The sequence below is a fragment of the Pteronotus mesoamericanus genome, unplaced genomic scaffold (assembly GCF_021234165.1).
Source record: "Pteronotus mesoamericanus isolate MK-2021 breed Mesoamerican mustached bat unplaced genomic scaffold, CSHL_Meso_final contig_164, whole genome shotgun sequence".
Classification (NCBI taxonomy): Eukaryota; Metazoa; Chordata; class Mammalia; order Chiroptera; family Mormoopidae; genus Pteronotus; species Pteronotus mesoamericanus.
In genome coordinates, this window is record NW_026555065.1 from 4,507,352 (window position 1) to 4,522,266 (window position 14,915).

General features: G+C 40.4%; 1 protein-coding gene across 1 annotated transcript in view; it reads right to left on the reverse strand.

The window, feature by feature from the left end:
* Window positions 1-14,915, reverse strand: part of ZNF609 (zinc finger protein 609) — a 191,044-nt gene extending 176,129 nt beyond the window's left edge. The window contains exon 1 of the mRNA XM_054565293.1: window positions 14,818-14,915. The gene's annotated coding sequence lies outside the window, so the exon portion shown is untranslated. The remainder of the gene's footprint in view (window positions 1-14,817) is intronic.

Consider the following 14,915-nt stretch of genomic DNA (forward strand, 5'->3'; position numbering starts at 1 on the left):
ACTTCAAGATATCCCTTGTTTCCTTTAATAGGTTATTATAAAATGTATCAATTCAATAATTTTTAAGACCTTTGGGGGATGGGAGGAAGGGCGGCAGAAGTGAGGCAGGTGTGGCTACACAGGGGCAACACGCGGGACCTCTGTGCTAAGGGGACGGTTCTACTTCTTGACCATGGTAATAAAATTGCATAAAACTAAGTATACACATTCATAAATGGGTACAAGTAAAGCTGGGGAAATCTGAATGAGATAGGTGTATTGTACCAATGTCATTATCTGGTTATATTTAACTATAGTTTTACAAGATGTTACCACTGGAGGAAATTGGGGAAAAGGTACAAGGGACCCTCTGTATTATTTTTAAAACTGCATGAGACTCTTTAGTTATTTCAAAATAAAAAGTTTAATTAAAAACCCTTGACCTTATTTTTAATTTCTACTATCTTTAGGGTTTGCACATTTATTTACTACTGATAAATAAAATCCAATAATTAAGCTCAATTCATTTTTAACTTGAAAAGGTACTCTCTATCCAATACAGAATCCTAAGAACTGATAAGTAAGCCTTTATGTTCTTCTCTTCACTTGATAGGACTCGGGAATATTTCCTCTGCCTTTAAAAACTGAAGTTTTTTTTACATGTCTTCATTAAATCCTTCACATCCTTTGGTCACCAGCTCTGATACGTATTTCTTGGGGATGAACAGAATACAGTCACAGACACACAGACAAAGTTTGGTTTCATATAGAGGGGAGTTATTTTTATCTTTATTTGGTTCTGATTCTCTTTCTAATGATGCCAAGCATTTCCCTGGCAGCACACTGAGCTAATTTTTCTAGGAATAGTTTACCAAGATTCCTAGTCTCCTTTGGGGACTACAATTGTTAGATAGAAGTTAATCACGCTAAGAAAGTAGTTTGGACTTTTTTGCTTCTTTTTAAATGTAATACTATCTACACTGAAGCTAATCTATTTTTCATCTCCCACACACAATATTTCTTCCATCCACCCACAACAACCAAGATATCCTAAACTATAATATAAACAATTTATAACCTAACTACCTGAAAGGGCTTAATATTATGGGGAAACTTAAATATGTCACTTATGGAAAATGCTTTTTAAAGTATTTACTTATTTTTAGAGTGTAAAAGGGAGAGAAACATCGACGTGCAAGAGAAACATCTATCAGTTGCCTCTTGCACACTCCCAACCAGGGACCTGGCAGCAACCCAGGCATGTCCCCTGACCAGGAATCAAACTGGTGACCTTTTGGTTTGGGGGATGACACCCAACCCACTCAGCCACACCAGTCAGAACAGGAAAACATTTATTAAAGTATCAAATAAGAAATAAGGTGTCACTGCTTAAACTCTTGCACCTAGGGGAATTTACCAATATGGTTTTTGGAGGTAATGTCCTAAGGAACCAGCACAGGGCAGTGAGGGAAAAAACAAACAAACAAACAAAGGGAGGAAGCAGAAATGCTCAATTCTACTTTTTACTCTCCCCTATTCCCACAGATGTGTAACAATCTCTAGCAGGGGTGTCCAATCTTTTGGCATCTCTGGGCCACACTGGAAGAAAAAGAGTTGTCTTGGGCCATACATTAAATACATTGTGACATGTAATCACAAAATCACTCAAAAAAAAAAAATCTCATGATGTTTTAAGTAAAATTTACGATTTTGTGTTGGGCCGCATTCATAGCCATCCTGGGCTGCATGAGGCCCACAGGCCACAGGCTGGACACTCCTGCATCTAGGGCAAGTCATTGCAATTATTTGAACCTAAGTTATTTCAACTGTAAAAAGCTAATATAATTAATATACCATAATACAGTGTAGAAAATGGAGCAGCACTATTAACATCAAACTCATTTAATAACCCTACAGCAAAATGAAGATTTACTTGAAATAGAACCAAAAAAAGAATAGAAGTAGTTTCTTATTAGTTGAAGTCAGGTTGTGCCTACGTTACAAGAAGTTTTTGTTTTCAGAGCTTTTATATTTTAGAACTGCAGAGAAAGGGCTGTAGAACTATTTATTAAGTGTTCATTGGAGAAAATCACTTTGTTAATGCACAACAAAATATTTTGGCCATTCCATGACTAAAGTTTTTATATAGCCTTTGGCCTGACTTTTCTAAGTCTTTTCAAACTAAACAATGTTCACTGGTAACAACCCTATCCACACAAAATTGTTAATTTGTCATAAGACTTCTCCTTATGTAAACTAACCCACTGCCTTAGCCCCAATAAGTTATATGAATGGTACGAAATCATCTCAATCCTTAATTTACATTTTACCAATTTTCCAGTATAGTTTTTAGTCCTCCCACCTCCAAACCCTTCTTTTTGAGAGAGTAACACTTGAAATTTATACCACTCTGAGTGTAGTGATCATGCTATTTACAACTAGAAGTGATATACAGGGTCTGGCATGAATAACGCCCACTTTTTATTACAAAATCATAAAAGCATGTAATTCTGTAACATAACAACATCATATTCAAGCACACCATATGACGTTTTAGGTGTAATGTTCAAATTAAAACTATAAATTATTATACCCGTATTATTACCCTATCAACCACACTCAAGCAGGTGTTATTTCTGCTGCACCCTGTATTTTCACTAAGAATCCCACAGTTTATTCTTGAATTCTTTCTAAATTCTTGAATAAATTTTACTTCACTGAGTTTACTCATTTGATCAAGAAAAGCCTACGCTGCTCTGACTGGTATAGTTCTGTGGTTTGGGTGTCACCCCACAAACTGAAAGGTTGCTGGTTCGATTCCCAGTCAGGGCACATGCCTGGGTTGCAGGCCAGGTCCTCAGTTGGGGCTATAAGAGGCAGTTGACAGATGTTTCTCTCCCTCTCTTCCCCTCTCTCTAAAAATAAATAAATAAAATCTTAAAAAGAAAAACCTAGACAGCTAGGAAAAAAAAATGTGTTAGAAATAATAAATAAATGTTAACATTCCTGGGATAATTTCTGTGAGTTCTTTATATCTGTCTGTACTTTCTGTACTTCTAAAAAGATTAATCCATGTTCTAATCAGGGGAAAAAACCCATTAAGCATCACTCATCCTTTAACGTGGAAGTCTTTTTAATCTGCTGGGGGTGGGGCGGGGGGAACATACACTTGAATTAACAGCTGCTGGCTTTAAAGTTCACGATATCAGTAATATGTTAGTGTACCACTTAAGCACATGTGGTGAGAATGTTAGACTTCACATTTGATATACAGCAAATCCAGAGAAAAGCCCTGTGAAATCTGCCTCAAAGCTCACCTAACATAAGAATCACATCTGCCTAAAAGTAAAAGATTTCTTTTAGCATGGACCAGAGTTTATTAAGAACCTTATTCTAGCCCTGGCTGGGTAGTTCAGTTGGTTAGAGCATCATCCCAATAGACCACGGTTGCTAGTTCGATCTCTGGTCAGGACACATATAAGAATCAACCAATGAATACATAAGCAAGTGGAACAACAAATCAATGGTCCTCTCTCTCCCTTTCCCTCTCTAAAATCAATAGTAATAATAATAGAATCTTATTCTAAAATTAGATAGGAAAGAGAACACATTTTTACAGAATGGGAAATAGGTCTCCTTTTGCACTACAACTGCACAAGCTCATGAGATAAATAAATACAGTGTGTACAGGTACCCTGCACCTCAGTGACATCAAACAGCATTCAGTATTAACAGGCTGTGAGCTTGATGTCCACAAGCTGCATTCTACATAACTCAGGACAGAAATAAGACATTCCATCGCTTGTATATTAGGTAGGAATTTTAGCTTGAAGTCAATTACCAAAACAGCAGTCTGGCCTAAGAAATTTCTGTTTCCTATCAGCTTCACATAAGATAAAAAGGGAAGAAGAAAGAGGAAAAATAATGAAGAATTAGAAGGATGAATAAAGGGCAAGCAAGAAAATTATAAGAAAATTTATAATATACAAGCCAGATAAGAGAGCACATAGACATCATTAAGACATCTTCATCCTCCAGCTAATGAATTAGGTACTGAGTGTTGAAAGAAAATAAAAAAAATACCACAAACCTGAAAACTCAGTTTTTAAGCTGAGAGCAGAGTGCATGCTCCTTAAAAGCTTATTTTTAAAAAGCTACCCAAACACAGTTGCTGAGGCCTCACAAGAAAAAGGTAAGGTCAGGACACTGGGCTTTTCCCATTGAGAAAGGTAAAACCCAGAGCCCACCTCACCCATTACTCTAGGTAACCAACGTCCAGTTAACAGTAGGGTAATCCCATCCCTCAGGGAAATGGCTACAAGGCTTCCAGTTCCACCCCTGGTGTCTTCCAGACAAGGCCGACTGCAATTTTCACCATGATTAACTTCCAGGAATGCCAGCCAAAGAAGCACCCAGGAGAAAAGAACATAACGAGTGCTATTTCCCCCTCAATGTCAGATAGGCTCTTTGGAACAAATGCAGCCTCTGCCTCTTTCTCTCTGCTGGGCAGAAGAGCATTCAGCAACCTCAGGGAAGTGCCTAACAACCCAGTAATATGCCAGCGCCATATTTCTCCAAGAGGCCTACTTTGACCATCTAATTTAAAGCTGTAAACTCCCTACTTCCCCTTTTATCCCTCCTCCACACTCCTAATCCCCCTACTCTGCTCTATTTTTCCCTCATAATTTATCACCCTTTAAATATTATATGAGGTCTGTCCAGAAGGTATCCGGCCATGTAGTATGAAAAAGAGACATTTATTGAAGAACATACAAGAAACATTGTACACTGGACAATGATGCCTCAGTCCCCTTCAAAGTAGGTACCTTGGAACCTCACACAGTTCTCCCAGTCTTCATCAACTGCCCCATCGTATTTTCCTGAATCTCACTAAGAGTCTGAAATCTCTTCCCTTTCAAAGGTGATTTTGGTTTTGGGAAAAGCCAGAAGTCGCAGGGCACCAAATCTGGTCTGTCGTGGGGCTGAGTCACCTGGACAATTTGATATTTCACCAAAAATCTCTGCACAGGACATGAATAATGAGCGGGAGTCTTGTCATGATGAAGCTGCCAATCACCAGTAGCCCACAGCTGCGGCCTTCTGAATCACCCAAGTAGTTTCCACAAAGGAATGTTCAAGCTTCACGCAAAATTTGATGCAGATCCATTGCTTTACTTGCTCAATCATTTTGAAAGTAACAGCCACACAGTACACATGCTCACTCAGTGGCATTTACTGCTCCCACGGGCTAGTACAGTGAAGTCATCATTGTTCACACATGTTCATTCCAGTCCACTCTCTTTGGCTGCCAGGTTACACTGATGTCGTGCAGACCGTTTTCATTATATTAACAATGACTGGACTTTATCTGGACAGACCTCATAAAATCATTTAGTATGCTTATTTCTGTTTCCTTCTGTTAAAAGATAAGATCCATGAGGTTGGGACGTTTTTTGTCTATTTTGTTTACTGATAGATTTTTTTTTAAGTAGCTAGAACAGGACCTCACGCTTAGTAGGAATCCAATAAATATTTATGGAATAAAAGAAATAAAACAAAAAACTAAGAGACCTCCCAGGTCAACAACACCAGAGGCCCAACAATGACTATATATCCCTCTAACAGAATCAGTCTGGTTCCTGTGACTGACCTATATTGCCTCTACCAGCCACACACTACCCTTCCCCCTCTCCCAAGACTTCAATCAGGTGGAATATATGAAACCGCAGTACTGATGCAGGCAGTAAAGGCACCAAATATTTGTCCTTGAGTCTGAAGGATTTCTGAAGGCTTTCATAGTCTGCCTTGTTCCTAGGTTATTCAGCTTGGGATAAAATGTGTAGAACAGAAATTACCTTAGCATAAAAGAAAGCACGAAAAAAAGATCACAAGAAGTTTCTGTTTTCAAATATTAAATTCCAATTCAATTCAGCAAGCATTAATTAAAGATAAAGTTATATTCAAAGCACTCAGCAGAAGCCATGAGAACAGAGACGACACAGGTCTCCTATGGAGTTTTGAACGAGGGAGGGAAAAATATATTCACAAATTAATTACAATTACTTAATTATAATTAAAGACAACATGTGATAAAGTGCTATATAACAGAGACCCTAGCAAAGAGTTAAAAGATACAGGGGAAGATGAAATCAATTCTAGAGATAGTATGGTGGGAAGAGGAGGATTAAAAAGGTTTCAAGGAGATGGGGTTCCTTGTTACATACTCTTCTAGAACCAAATTATTTCCTTTGAGAGCACTACAGTTCATAATTGTACATTCATTACTTGATTGCTGGTCTCCCCCACTAGATTTTTAATTCTTGAAAGTAGAGGGACCATGTCTGGCCTGGCACGTAAGTGCTCAATAAATAGTAGATAAGTGAATAAATAAAAATTATAGTAATATTGCAGCAGACTGTTGTATGGAATAAAGAAAGAGGTTAATAACCATGAGGTTACTACAGTAATATATAGATGAAAGCCTAAACTGAGTCAAATGAAAAAGTAGCAAGATATCCAGGATAATTCAAATGTAATGAATGATTAGGTAAGGTGGTGTGGCACAAAAAAAGAATCAAATATAAGTCAAAGTTTTGTGCCATAGCAACTGGAAGAAGCTGTAATGCTTAGGGGAGAAAAGGGTAGGCGGGTTTCAGAAATGATGGACTGGAGGTTCCGTTGAAAACAAATGCCAAGTAGAAAAAATTTCCCCCGTCCCTGCATACCTTTCAGGTTCATTTATCCCATAAGCTCCAAAATTCCCATTTATCCTCCTATAGTTCAATTTCTGATATCATTCTTTAAGACTATGCTCTAAAAGTATCAGTCCCAGAACAAAGATAGGTGCTGAGTTTCACATCAAACCTCAGAATCTGTAACTAAAGTATACAAGGTACATTCTTGAACATTCACTTGTGCTCATGTGGATGAAAGTTCACCCCAACCAAACCCAAAGTGCTTCACCTGGGAATGTTGCTATGAATATTGCTGGCGTACTGGCTGTACTCTATATATAGAATAGAGAACCTTAGCTGGGTAGCTCAGTTGGTTAGAGCATCGTCCCGATACACAAAGGTTGTAGGTTTGATCTCTGGTCAGAGCACACACAAGCAGCAATCAATGAATGCATAAATAAGTGAAACAACCAATCGATGTTTCTCTCTGATTCTCTCCTACACCTCCTTCTCTCTCTCTCTCTCCCCAAATCAATAAATGGAAAAAAAAAAAAAAAAAAAAGAGCAGACACTGCTGCCTTCCTCTACAAATACTGAACCTACAGCCTAAGAAACTACAGTTACCAGCATGCAGCGTGGCCTAACTGCCAGGATCTGGATTTCATTCATGGCATGGTTTGATCTCCAAAGGTTGCATTGGCACCTACTCTGGCCACTTTCCAATTCAATACCCTATGTTATAGTTGCTACCTTTAAAAAAAAATGTGTCTACAAAAGCTACTTATATTTCTAATATAAATCTTTCTAAAATATCACATTCAAGTTCAGTACTTCCCAATAACCTTTATATTACCTGAAAATTAGTAACATGCTACCATTAGTAAAATGGCTGGGAATAAAGTAAAATACTCCCAGGACTTTATGTGAGTCCGAAATGAGCAACAGTTCTGCCCACCGAATTTTCCTATTACAGATTGATGAATGTTTCAAGTACAAATTTAAAAACAGTGAATGTTTCTTCTAGTGTTCAAAAGTAGATTAAGCATGTAATTGTACATTAACAAACAAAAAGTCTAAAAGACTGTCATCCTCCTCTTAACATTCAATAAACAGCTGCTTTGGAAGTCCCAAATCCAAGAATTAACTGATAAATGTTGGTAAAGGTCCTAACTTGGGGAATTAACTTGCTTATGTATTTTATTCCTTTAAACTGCTTGAAAACAAAGACTTCCTACATTACCGTCAACTTCAGAGTTCCTACAGTCACCAGCTTTCAATCTTTTAGTCTCTTTTACCAGGTATTTCAGAAATCCCTCTTGGTAGTCATACTTCACCAAATGCCTCCAATTAGGATTTACAGCATTAAAAATAACAGTTTTATTTTCTAAACAAAATACAGTGAGCAACTCACATACTCAACCCCAAGAAGTTTACTGAATGCAGGTTTTCCACTGACTGGTCAAAAATGGAAAAATGCCCAACCCACCTCCACAATCAGTGCCATTTGGTTCAAAGATTTGATATAAGAGATTTAAGATCTTAGATCCCTGACTGAGTGCCCAAAATTACTTATTGACATCTGGCAAATCCTTCCAGGTATGATTTCCTCTTACAAACGGAGGTTGGTTTTCTGCAGATTTCTGATTCCCATCTTTACGGCTTGGGTAGACTATAAAAAGATACATTTGACAAGCTGGTGAACCTACAGAATGAGGGTACAAGACCCCTCAAAAGAAAATGGCCTAGTTAAAAAAAAAAAGCACAGCATAAGCTTTACAAACATATCAAAGAGGAGTGAGAGTCACGCTCCAGAACACTAAGGCTGAACTCATAAGCCCTTCTGCATATTGACTATATTTTTGACACAGTAATTATAAACTGCTCACTTCTATCACTCTCCAGTCAATGGGAAACCTGCTTTCATCACAACCTTGGTATTATAAAATTCTACAGTTAAATGAAACCTTAGAGATGATCTTGTCTAATGTCCTCATTTTACAGATAAGGACAGTGAAAACAGGTGTAACCAGCACAAGGTCACATGCTAACTATGCTAGTTAGAGGGATAGTAGTGATGAGAACCCGGGTTTTATGATTCCCAATTCTATCAAAAGCAAAGAAAATATATAACACTATTAAATCAGACAATAACTTAACTGTAACTGTAATTAAGCCACACAAAAATAAAAGTCATCCACATAAAGAAAACAAAAGTGTTAGAGTAGGAAGCACCTCAAATTAAACAGAAAGCAGCAGCATTTTGTTCACAGAGTACAGGGCTTTCTTAAGGGCACAACCCCACACATATTTTTCTAAGCCATTTCATTACCTACCACCTTCAAGGATATGTATCTTGTGCTTCCATCAAATACATCTTCTTATGGCAAAGGTTTGAAAAGTAACACTTTCTGACATAGAAGAAAACTGATAATACAAAAGGGACCCACAAAAGTGGTGCCAACAAAGAAGAAAGGAGTGAAGGTGAAGGGGTAGAGATGTTGCTGGGAGCAAGTAATCCCGAAAATGGGATAAGAATAAAAATCCAAGAGAGCAAAGTTAGCCAGACACTAATGACCAGAGAGCACAATAAAAAGAAGGCAGTTTCAGAGCTTGCCTGGCTGGCATCAGAGAGCTCTCACCTACAAAAGAAAGAAGGGAAAAATTCTCACAGAGACAAGAGAAAGATCGTAGGTTTGCTCCTGAGTGATGGACTAGATATGACCTAATAGGTATTTGCCATCTCTTATTTCTGGGACTCTGATCCAAGAACAAACAGCAAGAAAACCATGAAAAATCAGCCCTGTTGGATCTGGAGTTCTGCCCTGACAAGATATAAAGCTCATTCATAGATCTGACTGTGCTCATGAGACTGCAGTTCAACTCCTGCTGCTAGAGCAAGGGGAGGGGGAAGGAAGATAGAAAGGGGTGAGTGGGAAGGAGGTGGAAGATCTGGGTTGTGACTATAATAGCTACAGTAATTAGAGTGTTTCCAAGCTGCTAGAGAGAAGTCTTCAGAGCAGAGAACCAGGATGGGAGGTGGGGGAGGAAATAAGCATGAGAAAGCAAACTACAGAGAATGCTAGGAAAGTATATGGTGCTTTGTGAACTGCTTAAAACAAACAACTGTGATGGCTTCATATGGGGAAATAAATAAGTTTGTATTTTTTCCCAGAAGTAAATACTAAACAAAAAATGGCTGGGCTCCCACTTAAAGCTAGATTACAAACTAGGTTTAAGCAGATTCTTCCAAATGTTCCTGTCTCTACAGTGGTCCCTGGTCCTGGCCTCAGAGTCACATCATTTGCCTCCCTTCCCGCCACATCTACCTACCTACCTACCCACCCACCTACCTACCCATCTATATCTCCGTCTCTCTGACATACAGGTAAGAGCCTTCACTCCACTTGGAAACGGGACTTCTGAACTCTACAACAGTTAATATGACTTTTTTCCTTCAATCAATGGTAAATCAATACCCCATGAACTCAGTATATATAGGTGTGCGTGTGTGTGGGTGTACGCTTCAACAGAAACACAACCTGTCGGCCTAATACAGAAAATGACTGGAAGGCACTAAAAGTCAGAAAATAAACACCAAGTTACTTGCTTATAAAATTTAGGCTCTGGCACTGCCTACTATAAGCGGTATGACCATGTGAAAGAAAATCGTATTAACAGAAGATGATAACCTTTAAGAAAAACCTGGGAATTTGCAGAAAACATCAAAATAGAAAGTCTTCCAAGTTACAGAAAATTCTACACTTGTTTTAAAGATAAATACTTAGTGGAGATATTTCCTCAACGTGATTCGGCCCTCTGGTGATTCGATTCTAACAGTGATGTTAATCACAATGCCAAAGAAAAGAGTTATAAAGGTGTTGGGAGAAACTAAAAATGAAATAAAACAAACTGAAGAGATGCAAATTTCATGTAGAGAATTATATTCATAAAGTAAAAACACATGCATATTTCTTGAGTAAGGCATGTCAGACAGAACTAGCACAAAAAGTCAATTACCTCCTTTGCCTAAAACCTGATGGGTATCCTTCCAGTGTGCTAAATCTTTTTCACCACACTGAAAGCAAAGAATTTTCTCCTTCCCATTTCCCTCTAATAAACAAGTACTAGAAACATTGAATTACCACTATTTCCTTCCCATTCATAGGGCATAAAGCCAGAACTCACAGAAATACAATAGGGCTATATAGGACCACGTCTAAGGCAAGCTATTGAGTAATCTAAAAGAAACAAAGAAAAAAAGAAATCTCTTTTCTCTATTCTATTATCATCTCACTAACAAACCAGTATCAGGCATTAAGAAATGTGAAACAAAGAGCAATTTCACACATATGAACTGAACCTAAACCACGAAAGACCAAGTATTTTCTTGTCACTGTGGCATGTGATTCTTTAACCACCTGCTCAATAATCCCTCTTCAGCTGCACAGCTGCTGCCAATTTCACATGCCCAGCTAGGCAGGTGCTTTGGTGAATTACCTGTTCCCTAGTGAAAAGAGTCCTTCACTGACACTTAGGGGGCCCAGAATCTGCCAATCAGCCATCACCTATCTTCATTTTGTCTGTAACAGCCAACTTTTACGAGATGACATGAAGGCATATTTAGCATACTATGTAATTTTTTTATTTTGTGGGGTTTTGTTGTTGTTCTTTTCTTTGTTTTTTAAAGAAAACTGGATTTTTTAAATCAAGTAGAAGTGCTGTGGCTGGTGGGGCTGAGTGGATTGAGCGCCGGCCTGCAAACTGAAAGGTCACTGGTTTGATTCCCATTCAGGGCACATGCTTGGCTTGCGGGCCAGGTCCCCAGTTGGGGGCATTTGAGAGGCAACTGATCGATTTATCTCTTGTACACTGGTGTTTCTCTCCCTCTCTTTCTCCTTCCCTTACCCTCACTCTAAAAGTAAATAAATAAAATCTTTTTAGCCCTGGCTTATGTGGTTCAATGGATTGTGCGCCAGCCTGCAAACCAAAGGGTCACTAGTTCGATCCCCAGTCGGGGCACATGCCTGGGTTGCGGGCCAGGTCTCCAGTGGGGGGTGTGCAAGAGGCAATTACACATTGATGTTTCTCTCCCTCTCTTTCTCCTTCCCTCCCCCTCTCTCTAAAAATAAATAAAATCTTTTTAAAAAATAAAATCTAAAAAATTCAAGTAGAAGTGAGAATTGAGCTGCTGAAGAGAAAACTTGCCACATAACATAAGGGTGCCTTATCTCAGAGTGACCCCATTTGTCTGGCAGTATTCCCACCCATGACCAGTTTTCCACAATTCTTTAGCTACCACCTTTCCAGATGGAGAAAGTGGCAGTAATAGGAGAGAGGGAGCAGGCAAGAACTTCTGGACACCACACATCACCTCTATCCTTTGTAAATCTCCACGGCTGAGCCCAGGCAGTGGAGTTCCCAGTCAAATAAATAAGGAGTGGCACTTCCACTTGACAGAGCAATCAGCAAACCCCTCAACAAATTATCCTGTTCCAGTCATTTAGTTGCTATATGCTAATTGCAACATAATTACTACCAGGAGCCAAAATTATGCTTCCATATCCTCACACAAAAAAAGCACAAATCTGTCCAGCTATCTAGACCTCTCACAAGGAAACATTTTCTACCAAGATACTGGGGTGGGGAGTGGTGGAATCCAAACTGCTGTCTGAAGGATAGTCACAATCAGAAGACTCATGAGGCTCCTTGTGGCAAGGGCCCAAATTTGAAACCACTATATCTAATCAGGGCAAATTAATCTGAGGCTTCTGCCTTCCCTGTCACCTAACAGTATTCAGATATAAATGCTAACTGCCCAAGAGCAAAAAGCTTTGAACTCAGTTTAGCTGAGGCTTCACTCAGAGACCCACCACATATGCTAGTTGGAAGTAGCCTAAAGACAGACAACACCTCTAGTAAGACCTTAAGATAGTTCTGTCATTAGGAAATACAAAAGTCAGAACAACTTCTCCCTAACAGAGCCCAACACCTAATTGGCAAGCCATCACTTTGAAAGACTCATTGAAATAAAGTAAGGAAGAAGGCAACATAGTCAGATTCAGCACCTCAGAAAGACCTTTACCAAAACCAAAGGTAAAGTTTCTATTCAATGATACCCTATATGAAATGGTTGGCCATTGTGCACAACTGCTCTCACAACATTCCTATCTCTTTATTAATAAAAGTTTTCTTTAATGTCTTAAATTAAAACCTCGTTTCTAGCATCAAATTTTTTTTTACCTAATAGTATTTTGGAAATTTCTGAGACATATACAAGGATAGGATTCCTTCTAGCTTGTTCTCATCTTTCACTCACTAATAACTTCCAAGCTCTCAAATGATTTTTTTTAAAAATGTCCATCTCTTTGGCATATTTCTCCGTAATAAAGAGGCAGATATGGACTTTCTGCACAATAAGCAAATCACCTCCTTTCATCAGAATTAAAATAAAGATTAAAAGGAAAGCTGTTTTGTTTCTACAGCCCTTGACCAGATAGGCAAATTCTGTGGCTTTTTTCTTGTGCAATTACTACTGACCAGGAAGTCATCCCTAAAAAGGTACTGGGTCCTTGACTCCCTATATTAACCCTGCACAGGTTTTTAGTGGTATTCCTAAACAAATACACAAAAGCCATGTATGAATGTCCCATCTCTATAAAAAGAATTAAATATGATGGTTCAAACAAGAGCAGAAACCTTCCCTTGGAGGTCTGACATAAACACCAGGGTTGAGTCTCCCGGACACTATTCCTTCACAACTTAGTACAGGCTAGCTAAAGAGGCAGGCACGACATGGCTGGCATCCCCTATTCTTCTGAAAAATGTGTGCCAATGAGCTCTGCATTGTTCCTCACTCAAAAAGAAGAGCCTTTCTGTCTGGCCTCCTCCAATGGCAAGCTCCAGTCTGGAAAAGGAAGAAAATGGCACTGAGAAGCCTGGGAGATGGAGCATATCCAAAGCTCTCAGACAAGACTTGAACCTATGACCTTCACTGTGTACACAATAGGCGGGTGAGAGGGACCGGTTTATCTCTGCAGCAGCAGTTCTCAGCCCTGGGGTAGCACTCCCGATAAAATGACACGACTATTGTGTGTGGCAGCAGAACAGTCATCTCCTCACAACGGCCTAAACCAGCACTCCCTCCCCCAAGACAAAGCAGCAGGGGTGAAATTAACTCAAGGCTGCAGAGCAAAGCCTAATACAGAAAAGAGAGAGGCCTGTGGGGGACTGGGGACTCTACTCAACCCCTGGGGCTCTGGACACATGGCTGGAAACAGACAGGCTTTTTCCCCCATCTTCCCTACTCTCATTTAGGTAGGAAGCTGTTTCTTGGAGAATTCAATCATCTGTGATTTGTTCAGAAATATTCTCCCTGAAGGGCTCTGATCTCTCCACCCTGTGTGAGCCTAATTCCTAGAAGCTGAAATGACTGTTTGCTGCTGCCTGTTTCACAAACACACATTAATTGGTCAGATGTGTCTCCTCCTCCTCAACCCCAGAGGGAGGAAGGAGAATCTGAGCAAAGCACAGAGATGATCCAACCGTAATTACACATAAAGGGAAAAGAGGGCAGCATGGTTTTTCCAAACAGGACAGGGTCACAAACCCTCCCGGGGGGGCGGGGGTACGAGGAGAGCATTAAGGGCCAGGCCCAAGAATCCCTCCATCTTGAAGGGCAGGGGTAAATATGACCTGAAGATTAGAAGGAGCACACACCCACAACCTACTTACTGCACACTCCCAGCTACCTTGTTCCCCCATCCTGGGCCACGCACACGTCCTGCTCCCAATCCTTAGCTCTGAGCCCCCCTAACTCCCTGACTAGCCCTAGTCTCCATGGGCCCCCTCAAGATAACCAGACTGGCCTCAAACTCTCTGGCCTGTCCCTACAACCTGGCCAGACCCTAGTTCCCTCCAGGGTGCCCCTACCCTCACCCTGAATCGGCCCCAGCCATGCTTTGAACTTCACCCCGTGTCCCTAGACGCCCCCTCCCCCACCCACGCAACGACCCCCCTCCTAGCCCCCATACACACCTTCCCCCACGCTCCGCCCCGGTCCCCCAACCCCCACTTCCTCCGTCATGAGCCGCTGCCCCCGGCCCCCCTCAGCGCCGCCGCCTCTCTCCTCCCCCAGCCCCAGCTCCACACAAAGCTCCAGACTCACCGCGCGGCCGGTCCCGGGAGCCGCCACCTCCGCTGGCCCGGAGCCCCGGGCCGTAGAGCCGCCGCTGCTACCGGGCCCAGGCCGCCATCCGTTCCCGC